The 18,564-nt window shown below is 49.3% G+C and overlaps 1 protein-coding gene across 1 annotated transcript in view; it reads right to left on the minus strand.

Moving 5' to 3' along the window:
- The window catches only part of myo3b (myosin IIIB), a 1,137,435-nt gene extending 1,126,152 nt beyond the window's left edge, over positions 1-11,283 (minus strand). The window contains exon 1 of the mRNA XM_072475849.1: positions 11,077-11,283. The gene's annotated coding sequence lies outside the window, so the exon portion shown is untranslated. The remainder of the gene's footprint in view (positions 1-11,076) is intronic.
- Between the last annotated feature and the right edge of the window lie 7,281 nt (positions 11,284-18,564).

Below are 18,564 nucleotides of genomic sequence, written 5' to 3' on the forward strand. Positions count from 1 at the left end.
CAGCACACCCTCAGGCATATACTGGAGTGTCAGCCTTGATTTCTTGTTCAAGTCCTGGAGTGGGACCGAGAACCTCTGAAGCTTGGCTGAGAGTGCTATCAATTGAATCACAGCTGATATTCTTTGAATTCAACTTAATAAATGAACAAAATGTTTAATTTCACAAATGCCGTGGAATTAAATCTCATGTACCCTGCATTTCTGAGCAACATATCGCGCAGCAAAAAACGTGACTGGACAGAGATCAAAGTTCTGGTTTCACAAAACTATTAGAAAAAAATCCATTAACTAATAAAACCATTTTTAAAAATTTAGTTTACAATGTTCACTACTTTCACAGTCATCACAATAGTATTTCGCACCACTATCACGGACAGTTTATGTGTTTTTTTATTGTCTGTGGGTGAAAGCATTTTATATGTGTGTGGTTAGTGTGTTTGAACCTCAGGGCAGCTTGACCCAATTTAAAACATTTTCAGCAACAAGCTTTTGTGAATTTAAAAACAAAGAGGGTTATTTATTTTCACACAGTTGTCCCAGGAGGTTTTAAATGCAACGTCTCACACACATGTGATATGGTACGAATTAAGTAATGGCATGATGGGAAAACTGGTCAATGGGAAGACTGGTCAAAAGGTTTGATACAATACCAGAAAGACTGAAACTACTCATTCCAGCTCCCCAGGCCCAGGTAAAGAATGCTGCCCTAACCATTTTCAGACTAGTATGGCCGTAGGCCAACTCTGCATAACTTGAAGTCTGAATAGATCAGCGAAGGTCGAGCCATTCCAAAACACCGGACCTCGGCAACTCCTGGTAAAACTAACTCGTCATAACCCAGGGCCGTAGGAATTTAAACAAATCTATTCTGACCTTTCAATGTTCCCTCCGAGGACTAAATAATGGTATGAGTGATATGACCAAAAATGGTCTGGTCTGTGCTTCCGTTTGTATTTCCGATCAAACTCCTGACCATACTGTTGTCACATAATCTTGATAAAGTTAATGTATAAATATTGAGCTAATTCTCCACAAAAAGCACAGAACTTGTGAAAGACTGAGCAGTTTTGTTGACTGCCCTCTTCACGTTTCAGCCATTACTGCATGCAGTTGTTTTCGACAATAATGCTTGTTATTCTGTCTTAACGAGTGTGTTGAATTTTTCTACCACAGAAGCGAAAATATTGACTATGACATTTGGCGCAAGCGAGCAGTTACCAATATCCTGAGTGAATTCCGTGGGGGACTGAAGAAGTGATCGAGCCAGACCCGGAGGAAAGAGACAGACGCCGGCACAAGGTAAGATTAACCTTGGTCTCTCTCGGATTAGTGATTCGACCCCTCATCCTTGACGGAAGTAACTAAACAGGTGGTGGTGCTCAAATCTAAATTATACTTATTAAATTGTTAGTAGAGTACTGCGGGTCAGGGACCCCAATTGTGGTTAGCCTTAGGGGGTCAGGGACCTCTTGCTTGTTTCGCAGGTTTAAATTTGGGTCAGGGACCCTGCAATTTGATTTGGTACCAGGGATTTTTTTTGATTGCCAGGGGCACATTTTATTGACATTATGGGACAGAGTTTAGACAAAATCGGGGGCAATTCCCCTCTATTTTTCATGTGTTCCGAAAACCCTTCTCAAAAACGTAATTTATCTGCAGCGCTGAACAATAAATTGGGTAACGATAGTTGGCCACTAGTGGGCACGTTTCAGACTTCAAGTTATGCAGAGTTGGCCTACGGCCATACTAGTCTGAAAATGGTTAGGGCAGCATTCTTTACCTGGGCCTGGGGAGCTGGAATGAGTAGTTTCAGTCTTTCTGGTATTGTATCAAACCTTTTGACCAGTCTTCCCATTGACCAGTTTTCCCATCATGCCATTACTTAATTCGTACCATATCACACACAGCATCATATACACAAAGATTTGATACAGGTGAAGAAAGAAACAATATCTGGTATTATTCCAATCTCTTTCGTAGTTTGCTTGTAGTTTCTTGGGTGAATTGAGTGGAAGGCTTGCAAAGCTGAGAATTCTCAGCAAACTGCAAGATTTCTTGAAGTTGAATTGAGGTTGGCTCTCAGGTGAATTCGAAAAGGAACCAGTTGGGGGAGAACCCTTCCCCCACGTTCAAGGTAAATCAGTTTTATCTTGGCAATATAATATATTTGCAGCTGGTTCAATGCCTTTTCGGATCAGTTTTCAGATGGTATCTCTTGTGGCATTTCTGATCTGAATAGCTTTTGCTGCTATTTTCTAAAAGAGCAGGTAACAAACATGACTGCCTTAATCATGTGACCAATTATGAATTCAAAAGTCCCTCTTGTGTTTTAGCCTTTCACACTTTGAGCTTTTGAGCCAGCCATGGTTTTTGTAACTGAATGATCCCATTCAATTTAAGTTATCCTTTTGAATATCTTTCAGAATAACTATGGTGAAGTAGAAAACCGTGTTGACCGATGTGTGGTACTTTGTTCACAGTTCATCCTTAACAGAGAGGTCTGTGAATTTCACAAATGGCTGTGACTGTCCATATTTTAATTTAGACATTTGCTTGAGTTCCGGTCTGTCTGGAGCTGATATTGTCAAATCACAATGTGTTGTCTATCATCGTAAAAGCGGCTGTGTCCATTTCAACAATTTTAATATTTTCATGCTGGTATTGAGCATGACACAGCACCTTCCCGTGGAGAAAACCGAATACTATGACTTTCCTTTTAAAAAGTGGTTTCCTTCTGAAGCAAAAGAAAAATGTATACATACATGCTCCACTTCACAGCAATTCAACAGAGTTACAGTGTCTTCTATCTATTGCATTCCTCTTTTCTTAAAGTTCTGAGTTACGTTTTATCTGGTGACTGTCTATTAGTATCAGTATACAAAGGTTTTGAGAAGGTGACTTTACTAAACATATAGGGCGAGATCTTCCAACTTTTCACGGTGGCAGCATCTTCCGGTCCTGCCAACGGCGCACGTCTGCCGCGTGGAGCAGATCAGATGATCCTGCTGCCAGCCAATAGCAAGCCACTTCCCCTCCAGCGCCAAGAAACATGCCGCGGAGAGATCAGAGAATCTCACCCATAATTCTCAATGCAGTTAACAGTTGGGGAAAATTCAGAATTCCAGCTAGCTCCTCGGATGAAGTCAAGATTCTTTTTGGTAATGTTCGAGGCAAAGACTATAGTGGCGGATAACGGGGGCAGATACGTGATGGTGAGTGGCAAATTACAGGGAGAGATGGTGGTTTTGGTAAACGTGTATGCCCCGAACTGGGACGATGCCAACTTTATGAGGCGAATGCTAGGACGCATCCCGGACCTAGAGACAGGAAAGCTGATAATGGGGGGAGACTTTAACACGGTGTTGGAACCAAGGCTGGATAGGTCGAAGTCCAGGACTGGTAGGAGGCCGGCAGCAGCCAAGGTGCTTAAGGATTTTATGGAGCAGATGGGAGGGGTGGACCCGTGGAGATTCAGTAGACCTAGGAGTAAGGAGTTCTCGTTTTTCTCCTATGTCCATAAAGTCTATTCGCGCATAGACTTTTTTGTGTTGGGTAGGGCATTGATCCCGAGGGTGAGGGGAACGGAATATACGGCTATAGCCATTTCGGATCATGCCCCACACTGGGTAGACTTGGAGATAGGGGAGGAAACAGGAGGGCGCCCACCCTGGAGAATGGACATGGGACTAATGGCGGATGAGGGGGTGTGCCTAAGGGTGAGGGGATGTATTGAAAAGTACTTGGAACTCAATGACAATGGGGAGGTTCAGGTGGGAGTGGTCTGGGAGGCGTTGAAGGCGGTGGTTAGGGGGGAGCTGATATCAATAAGGACACATAAAGGGAAGCAGGAGAGTAAGGAACGGGAGCGGTTGCTGCAAGAACTTTTGAGGGTGGACAGACAATATGCGGAAGCACCGGAGGAGGGACTGTACAGGGAAAGGCAAAGGCTGCATGTGGAATTTGACTTGCTGACTACAGGCACTGCAGAGGCACAATGGAGGAAGGCGCAGGGTGTACAGTATGAATATGGAGAGAAGGCGAGTAGATTGCTGGCACACCAATTGAGGAAAAGGGGAGCAGCGAGGGAAATAGGGGGAGTGAGGGACGAGGAAGGAGAGACGGAGCGGGGAGCGGAGAGAGTGAATGAAGTGTTCAAGACATTTTATAAAAAATTGTATGAAGCTCAACCCCCGGATGGGAGGGAGAGAATGATGGATTTTTTGGATCGGCTGGAAATTCCCACGGTGGAAGAGGAGGAAAGGGTGGGACTGGGAGCACAGATCACGGTAGAAGAAGTGGTGAAAGGAATTAGGAACATGCAGACGGGAAAGGCCCCGGGACCGGACGGATTCCCAGTTGAATTTTACAGAAAATATTTGGACTTGCTCGCCCCGCTACTGACGAGGACCTTTAACGAGGCAAAGGAAAGGGGACAACTGCCCCCGACTATGTCTGAAGCAACGATATCGCTTCTCTTAAAGAAGGAAAAGGATCCGCTACAATGCGGGTCCTACAGACCAATTTCCCTCCTAAATGTGGATGCCAAGGTCCTGGCCAAGGTAATGGCAATGAGAATAGAGGAATGTGTCCCGGGGGTGGTTCATGAGGACCAAACTGGGTTTGTGAAGGGGAGACAGCTGAACACGAATATACGGAGGCTGTTAGGGGTAATGATGATGGCCCCACCAGAGGGTGAAACGGAGATAGTAGTGGCGATGGATGCCGAGAAAGCATTTGATAGAGTGGAATGGGATTATCTGTGGGAGGTGTTGAGGAGATTTGGTTTTGGAGAGGGGTATGTTAGATGGGTGCAGCTGTTGTATAGGGCCCCAGTGGCGAGTGTGGTCACGAATGGACGGGGATCGGCATATTTTCGGCTCCATAGAGGGACAAGGCAGGGATGTCCTCTGTCCCCATTACTGTTTGCACTGGCGATTGAGCCCCTGGCGATAGCGCTGAGAGGTTCCAAGAGATGGAGGGGAATACTTAGGGGAGGAGAAGAACACCGGGTATCTTTATATGCGGATGATCTGCTACTATATGTGGCGGATCCGGCGGAGGGGATGCCAGAAATAATGCGGATACTTGGGGAGTTTGGGGATTTTTCAGGGTATAAATTGAACATGGGGAAGAGTGAGCTGTTTGTGGTACATCCAGGGGAGCAGAGTAGAGAAATAGAAGACCTACCGTTGAGGAAGGTAACAAGAGACTTTCGTTACCTGGGGATCCAGATAGCTAAGAATTGGGGCACATTGCACAGGCTAAATTTAACGCGGTTGGTGGAACAGATGGAGGAAGATTTCAAGAGATGGGATATGGTAGCACTGTCAATGGCAGGGAGGGTGCAGGCGGTTAAGATGGTGGTCCTCCCGAGATTCCTCTTTGTGTTTCAGTGCCTCCCGGTGGCGATCACGAAGGCTTTTTTTAAAAGGATAGAAAAGAGCATCATGGGTTTTGTTTGGGCCGGGAAGACTCCGAGAGTGAGGAAGGGATTCTTACAGCGTAGTAGGGATAGGGGGGGGCTGGCACTACCGAGCCTAAGTGAGTATTATTGGGCCGCTAATATTTCAATGGTGAGTAAGTGGATGGGAGAGGAGGAAGGAGCGGCGTGGAAGAGATTAGAGAGGGCGTCCTGTAGGGGGACCAGCCTGCAGGCTATGGTGACAGCCCCATTGCCGTTCTCACCGAGGAACTATACCACGAGTCCGGTGGTGGTAGCTACACTGAAGATTTGGGGACAGTGGAGACGACATAGGGGAAAGACCGGAGCACTGGGGGGGTCCCCGATAAGAAACAACCATAGGTTTGCCCCGGGGGGGAATGGATGGGGGATATGGAATGTGGCAAAAGCAGGAATAACGCAACTGAAAGATCTATTTGTGGACGGGAAGTTCGCGAGTCTGGGAGCGCTGACCGAGAAATATGGGTTGCCCCAAGGGAATGCATTCAGGTACATGCAATTGAGGGCTTTTGCGAGGCAACAGGTGAGGGAATTCCCGCAGCTCCCGACACAAGAGGTGCAGGACAGAGTCATCTCAAAGAAATGGGTGGGGGATGGTAAGGTGTCGGATATATATAGGGAAATGAGGGACGAAGGGGAGACTATGGTGGACGAACTAAAAGGGAAATGGGAAGAAGAGCTAGGGGAGGAGATCGAGGAGGGGCTGTGGGCAGATGCCCTAAACAGGGTAAACTCGTCGTCCTCGTGCGCCAGGCTAAGCCTGATTCAGTTTAAGGTATTACACAGGGCACATATGACTGGAACACGGCTCAGTAAATTTTTTGGGGTGGAGGATAGGTGTGCGAGGTGCTCGAGAAGCCCAGCGAATCATACCCATATGTTTTGGTCATGCCCGGCACTACAGGGGTTTTGGATGGGGGTGACAAAGGTGCTTTCGAAAGTAGTAGGAGTCCGGGTCGAACCAAGCTGGGGGCTGGCTATATTTGGGGTTGCACAAGAGCCGGGAGTGCAGGAGGCGAGAGAGGCCGATGTTTTGGCCTTTGCGTCCCTAGTAGCCCGGCGCAGGATATTGCTAATGTGGAAAGAAGCCAAGCCCCCGGGGGTGGAGACCTGGATAAATGACATGGCGGGGTTCATAAAGTTAGAGCGGATTAAGTTCGTCCTAAGGGGATCGGCTCAAGGGTTCACCAGGCGGTGGCAACCGTTCGTCGAATATCTTGCGGAAAGATAGATGGGGGAAAAAAGAAGGCAGCAGTAGCAGCCCAGGACTTGGGGGGGGGGGGGGGGGGGGGGTGGCCTGAGACAAGGCAGTTGCCAATTAGGGCTAGTTTTTATTTTTGTTATTTAATATTTATTTATTTGTTGTTGTTTTTTTTTTGTTTAAATAAAAAAGGTCATTATTATCTGTATTGTTATAATGTTGTGTAAAGGATGCACAATGTACTGTGTTGGTTGACCAAAAATTTTCAATAAAATATTTATTAAAAAAAAGATTATTTTTGGGAGGTGGCAGTATGCAAATTATTCTGACTGCTTTGCTGTGAGGTCCTCAGAGTTCTTAACACCTTTGTGGCTACTTCCACAATCCATAAGTCTGTTATTTAGGTTCTCTTCCACTGGGGGTCTATGGCCGGATTCACCAATATTGCAGCCAAGTGTTGATGCCGGCGTCAAAACCGGCGCGAGTGACACCGGCATCAACGGGCCTCCAGGCCCAGTAATCCTCCTCTTCCTCGGGGGCTAGAACGGCGCCGGAGTGCTGTGTGCTGCTCCGGCACCGAAAGCCGGCCCTACACAGTCGGCGCGGGTCCACGCTTGCGCGCCACGGCCCACTCCGCGCCGGCGCATGCGTGTGGTTGCCATCTCCATCCAGCCCACGGGCAACATGGCGGAACCCTACAGGGGCCCGGTGTAGAGGAACATAGCCCCCCCACACCTGGGATGAGCCCGCCCGCCGATCGCAGCCCCCGATCGTGGGCCTGGCCACCATGGAGGCCCACCCCACCCCCCCCGGAGTCGGATCCCCCCGCCCCCCCCCTCCAGGACGGCCCCCGCAGCCAGAACGCTGAGGTCCCGCCGGGTAGGACGATATGTAAACCACGCCGGCGTGACTCGGTGGGCACTCAGCCCGTTGAGCGCGGAGAATCGCCGTGGGGGCCATTTTCAACAGCCCCCGACCGGCACCACGGCGACCGTGCGGGCACGATTGGCGTCGATTCTCCGGTCGCTGGAGAATCGGCGGCATGGCATCGGAACGGCGTGGCGGGATTCTCGTGCCCGCCAGCGATTCTCCGACCCAGCACGTGAGGGGTCTGGATTCTCACCTTCCATCTTATCATTAGTTTTCTGTGAACCTGATTCTTTGATGGCTCTATGGTTAATTCTGTGTTCGCTGCACTTGTACATCCCTTGTGGCTGTCAGAGGTGTGGCATATTTTGGGGGGTATTGGCTTCCCATTTCTGTAACATTGGAGATGGGTTGGTCCCCAAACTGCCCACGGGTGGCTGACCAGCTACTGCTGCACTGCCCTGTGGATCTTTGGCTGAGATTGGGAAATGGGTGGCAGAGTGGTAATATCACTGGACAAATACTCCACGGGCCCAGGCAAATGCTCTGAGGACATGTGTTCAAATCCCACCACGGCAGCTAGTAGAATTTAAATTCAATTAATAAAATCTGGAATTAAAAAGTCAGTATCAGTAATAATTACCATGAAGCTATTGTCAATTGTAAAAATCCACCTGGTTCAATAATGTAATTTAAAAGGAAGAAATTCTGCTGGTCTGGCCTACATGTGACTCCAGACCCATATTAACGTGGTTTACTCTAAAGTTGCCTCTGAAATGTTGCCACTGCAAGCCACTCAGTTCAAGAGCAAGTAGGAGTGCGCAAGAAACCCACATCCCGTGGCAGAATAATTTTGTTTTTAAACTGGGTGAGGTGTCTTCCTCACTGTCTGTTTGCTGGTTTGGGAATTTTCTCTGGCCTATTTAAATCCTGAAAGAAGTAGATCTCTGGCTCAGGCCCTTCATTCTTTTCCAATTCCATAGGCCATTCCTTGGTCTCTAAACTCTACTGGCCTGGTTTTGGCCTCATTGGGCGGCATGGTAGCACAGTGGTTAGCACTGTTGTTTCAGAGCACCATGGTCCCAGGTTCGATTTGCGGCTTGGGTCACTGTGCGGAGTCTGCACGTTCGCCCCATGTCTGCATGGGCTTCCTCCGGGTGGTCCGGTTTCCTCCCACAAGTGATGAACGACCGGCTTGTTAGGTGAATCTGAATTCTCCCTCAGTGTATCCAAACAGGCTCTGGAGTGCGGCGACTAGGGGATTTTCACAGTAACTTCATTGCAGTGTTAATGTAAATCGACTTGTGACAATAATAAAGATTATTATTATATAACTAATGACTCCGTGTATCTCAAAATTTCTCTGCTGGCCTTCAGATAGTTCTCAGTTTGTCCTATTTCGCTAATCTTTTTGGTTTTATCACCCACTGTAGCATGTTAGGGTCTTATTCAGCCTTCTGCAATAGACATCATTCTCCTGATTCCCTACTGTTTCCCAGCCTCTCTGGACTATATTTGACCTCCCTGGGCACAGTATCTGGTTTCACAAGTAATTTCTCACCAATAGGTCCATTTCTGCCAGAAGCTCAGCACAACCCCAACTTAAGCTGTGCCACACTGCGGCAGCAAGGACACGCGTGGGTGTCCTCCAAGCATGTGGCCATCAAATCAACTCATGTCTGCAGCAGGAGGAGGCAGGTTTAGCTGAGCTACCTGGCTCTCAGACGACTGCTGGGGAAGACGCATCTGCGAGGTCCAAGGCCAAAGACAAGGTCAGCAAGAGGGAGGGCAACATCAGGCAAAGCTGTTGGAAACACTTAGCAGAGTAGTACGCGAGTCGGAGGAGTCCATCCATCTGTTCTCTGATGAAGTGGTGCCCACATGTGTGCACACTGAGATCTCTGCAAGGAGGATGGTGAAAGCCATGGAGACCCTGGTCCAGCAGAACTACTCATTTCTGCTGGAGGTGCAAAACAACCTACCCTCCATCGATATTGCATGAACTCACCTATGGCAGTGCAATGAGAGAGGGGAATAGGGCACGTTGATGTCCCTCCATGTGTCCCTTCCCCTTAAGGAGTCAGGCTGGGGGTCTTGGACACCCAAAGGGAGGAAGAGCAGTAACTGGACACCCCTGGGTCATCCACCCGGGACTTTCAGATGTTGTTCACTCCCTCTAAATCACCTCATCCTGTGACCACTTCAACCTTGTACTCTATCACCACAGAGGGAGCATCTGGCCCACAAGGTGGGGGGGGGTGGGGGGGGGCAAAGTAAGCTAGGGTCCTCCAGGCCTCTGGTCTCCAGAGGGCAGCCACCAAAGTCATCAAAGACAACAGGGCAAACAATTCCACAGGCTGCATCCACCCCTGCTGCAAATGTCTGGGCAGCACCTTGAAGTACTAGGCAACAAAAAAATCAAGCAGTTTTGACTGCAAGTGGTTGCACCGGTGAACATTGTCACTGTATTATCTGCAAATGATCTCACTAAATGTCTATTGTTGTTTTCCAGCATCATTATCTAGACATTGCGAGGCCTCCCTCCCCCCTAGCAGCTGGACCACGAGTGATTCTGGAGGGAGAAATGTTTGTGGTAGGGCCTTTCATAGCCTCATGTAAGCACTTCCCCACGCACACGGAGCCTTCATCCAGCACACTCATTCCACTGTCCCAAGCACTTTCATTCTTAGTTGGAACAATTGGAGTTTATCCGACAATGTCAGAGGCGAGCCAACCTCCACTTAACCGGCTCGCCTCATTTAAATTTTTCGGCTGATGATCCTTTCATTTGTATGAGGCAAATTTTTGTTGTCTGCATACCGGCATGAGTGGTGGCCAATGCTGGTGCTGCTGGTAGGCCAAGGTCGTAGCACTCAGCAATGGACCTAGACATTCAGATACATCAGGAGCTCATTAGGGCCAGGTGGGTGCTGGGGGGATGGGGGAAGAGGCATGTTCAACAGGGAAGGTGGATATGGGGAGGCAAAATGGTGGGGTGGGGTCACTGATTGACACTGGGGGCGCAGCCAGAGGCACCCCATCTCCTCTTTAACAGGCCTGCAAGGTTAAACCTGTATATTGAGCACCAGCCTCCCCCACCACCTATTAAATCAAAGCAGAAATGGATGGGGCCCTTAATTGCCAGCTTAAGGGACTCTGTTGGGCAACCATCTGCTGCCATGCCCGCTTGTCGTAAAACCGAGGCACGGTGAGGTGGGTAAGCACACCGGCGATGGCACTGCGCCCTAATTTACAGGTGCACTCACCTGCTTTCCCATCCATGAGTGCTCATAAAAGTCATGGGCTTTGTCATGAAAAGGCGCACAAGAAAACGACATCTTGTGATACACTACAAAATGCCATATCATTAAAATATAGAACGTCTGCTCCTTTGAACCATTCGAAGAATAATGTGCATCTCAGCTGATTAACTTTACTTTCTGAATGGAGCGTCCAGTCCGGCCTGGGAGGATAACGACCTGACAAATGAGGAAACAGCACCCATAAAAAATAAATAACCAAAGACAAGTTCTAAAATTCAACTTACCCTCTTCTGGTCAGTTAGCTTCCCGCTGGCGCCAGCTTCCTGGCTGATTTAAAATGTAAATAAACAAATTGATGCAACAGAAGCATTGCTGCTGAAGTTGGGACAAAACTTGTTCTTCGCCCAGTTTGTCTGGAGCGCGCCGTCAAGGCTGGTGCGCGTCCCCGCCATGCGCCGCGCGCGCCTCTCCCAATTCGGACCCTCCACAGGTTTCAGTGCAGCGCGGGCTGCTACCTGTCCTTTCCACTTGGTCGCCGAAAACAGGTGCCTTCCGGGTTAACAGTTCCACCTCGGGTTTAATAATTAACCAGAACTTGATGAACCTCCGCCTTCTGCAAAGAATTCACCAAGAGTAATGCAAACCCGGGGAATTAATACTGATGGAAATTATAAGACTTTGCTGGAAGATGTGTGTGAATTACCGGGCCGGGGGGGAGGGGGTGATGGAGAACGGGGACAAGTTTGCCCTCGGGTTTATTCAAGACTTCTTCAGTGAAGAATATTTGCGTGTCCCCATCAAAATAAAACAGTGACATCAGAGACTGTAAAATCCTGATTGCTCCAGTTTATTGTTCAGGGCACCCACGAGAGAAAGTGCTGTAAAAATGCCATTCGAATGGAATGGCTGCTACCTTGGCAAACATGTTTAACTGTGCCCATTTCAGGGGATTCGCGTTACGAAGGTGTGCCCATTAAAATCGGTCATTTTATGTTTTTGTGTCAGCTTTAAATCAGCAATAGCTCTCAGTCTGAGTCAGAGATCAAGGGCGGGATTCTCTGTTGGCCAACGCAGAAATCGCAAAACGCGATTGGGCGGAGACTAGGTCCGATGCCAAAATTGCAGCGGGTGCGGATTTGACGACAAATCGCAATTCTCTGTCACCTCGACAGTGGCGTCAATGCAGCCTGGAACGCATATACAGTAAACACTGTTTGCATGTCATTAGCGAGCCTGACCCGATATTCTCTGGGGCCTCCCAATTCTCCGCCTCCGATGGGTCGAGTCCCCAATGGCGCGGTTCACTTGTGCTTTTAAAAATCATGAAACCGGCGTCATGGCTGCTGAGGGAGAGAAAGAGGTATGTGTGATGAATGTATTACTGCTACCATTCACCATTGTAATTGCATTACATTGTATTGTATTATGTTGATGCCATTGTGGGCTCCGCCTGTGGCTCCACTCCCTCGGGGGAGGTATATAGAGCTGCAGCCTGTAGGCGGCACTCAGTACAGAGCAGTCGCAGGCAGGCACAGTTCTAGCTGATTAAAACCACTGTTCACTGATGTGTTATGTGAGTTGGTTCAATGTTGGCTGCAACTGGATGCAGTGAAGCCATAGACAGGCTTCCGACACAGGAGATGGTCCAACACTGTTTTATTGAACTTGCTGATTGCTGTACATAATCTACTGTGGGTTGACGCTCTATTAATCTAACTGATAACCTCCTACTGGCTTGACCAGACTAGCTCTCTACCTCATGGAGATGGTACTCACTGGCTTGTGCACTCAAACTATCTCAGTAGTGTAAGAGTCTCGGGCAACCCCTGGTCCCCTTGAACTGCGAAACCGGACTTTGACCTCAGAAACTGTAAAATGGACACCTTTCTTGGCCAAATTTTTCCCAGCAAGCTTGGCTTGCAGGGCTGTCTGTGAGTGTAAAAGGAATGTTTGCAGCAACCCCACCTGGACTTACAACTCATCAGTAGACAGACAGCACTAATTGGATCAGCAAAAGGCACAATGGAAATGCTAATAGCCCTGAAACTCCCCCAGCCAAGAAACAATGTGCTGGTAAGAACTCCTTACATATGATAATGACCTTGTCTCCATCGGAGCTGAAAAACCCATCAGCATAATCAGGTCATAATGGCAGCAATCTCGAGCGAATGGCAGACTCGAAAATCCCATCTTCTTAACGAGGTGTGGAAGACTGCGATCTCCCAGGACAATGGAGCGGGCAGGAAGCAGTTTACCCTGGAGGGAAACTGCCCAGAGACTGGAGCTGGCTACCTGGACCTATCAAGAGAAAGGGCGGGACCTGCGGGAACTTTGAAATGCTAACTGACATGTTCACACAAAAGAAGCTGGACTGGAGCGAAAAAACTTGGATTTTGGACTATAAAAAGGGTGGTCAAACGGCCATTCGATCTCTTAGGATCTTCTGCTCGTGCTGAACTCTCTGCTCCTACATCAGCCTTGGATTGTAAGTATCCCGCAGCAGCTTGCGAAGCTCCCGGGACTAGTATAGTGGTTGAGGCTTTGGGGAAAGGGGGTGCATGCTCCTATTTTGTCCTTTTAAAAGATTGCTAAAATTGTGTATGTAAGTTTTACGTTGTGCTGCGATAGTATTCCTTCCATAGTAATAGTCATTAAAGTATAAGATAATTGTGTGTTTTCTGTATTTGGTGGTGGTTGATCTTGGCAATTAATAAATATATGTGTTTGAATTTTGGAATTAGAGTCTGTCTCAATTCCTTCAATCCCTCACCAACGAGCTCTAGCCAAGTCACTCTATTAAAATACTCCTTACCATAAATCCGGTGTCGAGAACTGAGGGAAACCCCTGGGCGATTCAAACCCGCTCACTCAGGAAAGGCTGCCAGGTACAGGTGGGCAGAGGTTTTCCTTTCCTCTCTCTCTTGGGGGCGCTGCTCAGGTGAAGCAGGCGCAGGTGGTAGCGAATCCACCGGAGAGAGAGAGGATCACCCGGGCAGTGGTGGGGCTTGGACGACGGGGTGCCAAGCCTGGTAGAAGCCCACGGGGGTGGAGGTAAAAGGGGATCCCGCTACAGTAGCTGTGCCCTGTGAGAGAGAATGATAGAATCATAGAATTTACAGTGCAGAAGGAGGCCATTCGGCCCATCAGGTCTGCACCGGCTCTTTGAAAGAGCACCCTACCCAAGCCCACCCTATCCCCATAACCCAGTAACCCCACTCAACACTAAGGGCAATTTTAGACACTAAGGGCAATTTAGCATGGCCAATCCATCTAACCTGCAATCTTTGGGCTGTGGGAGGAAACCGGAGCACCCGGAGGAAACCCACGCACACACGGGGAAAACATGCAAACTCCGCACAGACAGTGACCCAAGCCGAGAAACAAACCTGGGATCCTGGAGCTGTGAAGCAATTGTGCTAACCACCATGCTACCGTGCTGCCCTCAGAGGGAGAGTCTTAATGCCCTGTGGGCTTTAGAGTGGTGGTGTCCTGTCTGGTGATTGGTTGTTCTGTGTCGTGTGTGTTCATTGGTTATCCTGTGTGTCAATCACTGCCTGTCTGCATCTCATTATATACATGAGTGGATATTATGACATCTCCCCTTTTTAAAATAAATTTTGGAATGTGGCGGTATATACATGCATGACTATGTACAAGTGGTGAATGAATGAACATATGTACATGGGAAGGTGTCTATCATGCAGATACAGAGCAAACTGAACAAAATTTACAAGATTTAAGTCTATAGATTCAGTCTTTATGGCGGACGACGAATTCTTGTTGATCGCCTCAGAGGTGGAGGGGGGATGCCGGCACCTGGACAGGCAGGATTGCTGCTATTTTGGTGGCCTCATGGACAGGCGGGATCGCTGCCAGATCGGTGGCTACGTGGGGCGAGATGTCCTGAGGCGGCATGATGACATGCGGAGAAGTGCGGTCAGGTGGTGGGCAGGGAACTTTGCGCAGCGCCCTCCTGTTGCGCCGTAGAATGGAGTCATCAACCAGTTGAACAATGAAAGACCTGGGGGCAGCCTGTCTGACGACAACAGCTGGGGCTGACCAGCCTCCCTCAGGCAACTGGACGCGAACATCATCTTCTGAAGCCAGCGCAGGCAGATCCGTGGCATGAGCATCATACGCGATCGTCTGCTGGTCCCTGGATCACTGCACTTTCTGCAGCACCATGAGGTGGTCAAGGTCTGGAACATGGATGGCTGGAACTGTCGTCCTCAGGTTGCGGTTCATGAGCAGCTGCGCCGAAGACAAACCAGTCGACAGAGGGGATGCCCTGTCTGCCAACAGTGCCAGGTTGAAATCCGAGGCTGAGTTTGCAGCCTTACACAGCAATCGCTTGACAATATGGACCCCTTTTTCGTCCTTCCCGTTTGATTGTGGGTAATGGGGACTGCATGTGATATGCCTGAAGTGGTAGGATCGTGCAAAGTCGGACCACTCTTGGCTGCAGAAACCGTTGTAATTCATTACTGTGAGTGGTATCCCATGCCTGGCAAACGTCTCTTTGCAGGCTTTGATGACTGACTTGGAGGTGAAGTCCGACAGTTTCACCACTTCCGGATAGCTGGAGAAGTAGTAATCAAGAGCACGTAATCATGCCCATTTACGTGAAAGAGGTCTATCCCCACCTTGGACCATGGAGAAGTCACAATCTTGTGTTGTTGCAGTGTTTCCTTGGGCTGAGCTGGTTGAAATTTCTGCCATGTTGTGCAGTTGAGGACCGTGTTGGCAATGTCCTGGCTGATGCCAGGCCAGTAAACTGCCTGCCGAGCTCTGCGTCGACATTTCCCGACCCCAAGGTGACCCTCATGGATCTGTCTGAGCACCATGGTTTGCATGCTTTGGGAAATGACAATTCTATCTAGTTTAAGAAGGATCCCCTCAACAACCGTTAACTCGTCCTTAACGTTGAAGAACTGGGGGCACTGCCCCTTTTGCCAGCCATGGGCGAGGTGTTGCATCACACGCTGCAGTAGAGGATCTTTGGCAGTTTCTTCACGTATTTGGACAATTCGTTCATCAGTGGCTGGGAAGTTGCTGGCACACAACTGCACCTGTGCCTCAATGTGGCGAATTAAGTCGCCCTGTTCACACGGCGTGGTGATGGATCGGGATAGGGCATCCGCGATGATCAGCTCCTTACCCAGTGTGTAGACGAGTTCGAAGTCATATTGGCGGAGGCGAAGAAGAATTCGCTGCAGCCGAGGTGTCATGTCATTTAAATCCTTCTGGATTATGTGGACTAAAGGTCTGTGGTCTGTTTCCACTGTGAACTTTGGCAGACCGTATACGTAGTCATGAAATTTGACTAGTCCTGTCAGGAGACCCAAGCACTCCTTTTCGATCTGGGCATACCGCTGTTCGGTCGGAGTCATGGTCCTGGATGCATATGCCACTGGAGCCCAGGACGAGGAGTCGTCTCTCTGGAGGAGCACCGCCCCAATGCCGTCCTGGCTTGCGTCTGTGGATATCTTAGTATCCTTGGTTGGGTCAAAGAACGCCAGTACTGGGGCTGTGGTGAGCTTCACCTTCAGAGCTCAAGCCACTCCGCTTGATGTGCGGCAAGCCACTGGAACACTGTCGACTTTTTAATGAGATGCCGGAGTGTGGTGTGGGATGCCATGTTGGGAATGAATTTTCTGACAAAATTTACCATCCCGAGGAAACGGAGGACCGCCTTTTTGTCCTCTGGGGTCTTCATGGCATTGATTGCCAGCACCTTGTCAGCGTCAGGTTGCACACCCTGAAGACTCTGGCTGAACAGAGAGACAGTGCAACATATCTGCCAGATCATCACCTGGCACCGCGGGGGTATGGGGGAGAACACCTGCTCCAGAGGCCGTCAAGGTGAAGGTCACCCTGAATGCTTACTCCACAGGGTCCTTCCAGGCGCCGAATAGGGACCTGTCCGGATCTCACAGACCTTGGAGCACAGGTGCATCCGTGCCATCATGAAGGCCCTTTATACCTAGGCAGCTCAATCCACTTCAATGTGGACCGAGCCCACCAAGAATTCGCAGGCAGCAGGGTGCGCTGCCATCGATGGAATGCCTCGGGTCAAGGGGGTGATCAACGGGTTTCATTTCCCCCTATGGGCACCTAAGATGACAGGCTGCTCGATAATAATCTATGTTAGTGTCACAAGTAGGCTTACATTAACACTGCAATGAAAGAAAAACACAAACCGAAAGGGGTTCCACACGATGAGCGTGCAGCTGATATGTGAGCATCAGTTTCGCATCATTCATGTCTGCACCCAATCCCCTGGCAGTGTGCATGACGCCTTCATCCTGGCACACCCGACGATTCCTGACATATTCAAGACGCCCCCGTGTGACGGATTATCCACTGCGGACATGGCTGATGACACTTATCCGGAGGCCACAGACCGACGTGGAGACCCGCTACAATGACGCCCATACAGAAATCAGCAGCATGATCGAGGGGTGCTTTGGCCTCCTGAAGATGCAGTTTAGGTTAGGTGCCCGGACTATTCTGGAGGGGCCCTCCAGTATGATGCTGAAAGGGTCGCCCGCATGATGGAGGCCTGCTGCGTCCTCCACAACATCACGCAGCAGGGAGGCGGAGGATGAATGCCAGGCATCCTCTGAAGAGGATGATGTGGGGGAGGGGGACGATGGGCAGGACATGGAGCCCAGGCAGGCATGGGAGGCCGCATGACGTGTGCACCAGGGCCAACGCGCATGGGACGCTCTGATCACCTCCAGGTTCACCAACTAGGGGAGGTGGAGGGACTTGCCAGGGGCACGGACACTGCACACCAACCCCCCCAGCCACCCCCTTGCACCCATGATACATACCTGCTGCAATACGGGGTCCGGGCCTTGGGTTGGCAGTAACACCAGGTCTGGTCCATGGGATGGAGGATGATGATAACCCGCTCTGCGATTAGTTCTGGTCCCACCATCCATCACTATCAAGGTAGTGCTACAAAAATGGCTGTCACCTGATCCTGCCACTGACCTACTGTTAATGGGCGGTGGAACAGGCAAGAAGTTGGGCAGTGGGACTTGAAGTATAATCATAAACGGTCTCGGGGGGTATTTAACATAGACTATTGGAACGAAGGCCACTAGGAACATTCAAATACATATTAACTATATGCAGCTACAGGGATAGATAAGCACGAAGCTCTTTCCCGTCTCATTTCTCTCGGAGTTCCAGTGACATGTGATCTGACATCACTGATGATGTATATTAGCTATTAACATAATGGCTACTAACCCTTAATACTTCATCATCCCAAGTCTTTCATACTACTCATTAAATATTTACTCATTAAATATTTACACATTGTACTCCACCCCTCCCCCCCCCCCCCCTCACCACACATCAGAGAATCCCTACATTGCAGAAGGAGGTCATTCGGCCCATCAAGTCTGCACCAACCTTTCTAAAGACCACCCTACTTAAGCCCACTCCTTCGCCCTATCCCCGTAACCCCACCTAACCTGCACATCTTGGGAAACGAAGGGGAAATTTAGTGTGGCCAGTCTACCTAACCTGCACATCTTTAGATTGTGGGAGGAAACCAGAGCACCCGGAGGAAACCCACGCTGACCCAGGGAGAATGTGTTCATAGTCAATTGCACCAGTCGTGTCAATCTCCAACTGAGTTCCTGGTTCTCAAAGGATATGTATGAGGTATGTTCTCCACATTCTTCCTGGGACGCATTGAAAACGGCAGACAGAAAGTCCAGAGCCGGTGTACAGTTTAATGTGATGAACAGATGTTC

Source organism: Scyliorhinus torazame, chromosome 2 (genome assembly GCF_047496885.1).
Source record: "Scyliorhinus torazame isolate Kashiwa2021f chromosome 2, sScyTor2.1, whole genome shotgun sequence".
NCBI lineage: Eukaryota > Metazoa > Chordata > Chondrichthyes > Carcharhiniformes > Scyliorhinidae > Scyliorhinus > Scyliorhinus torazame.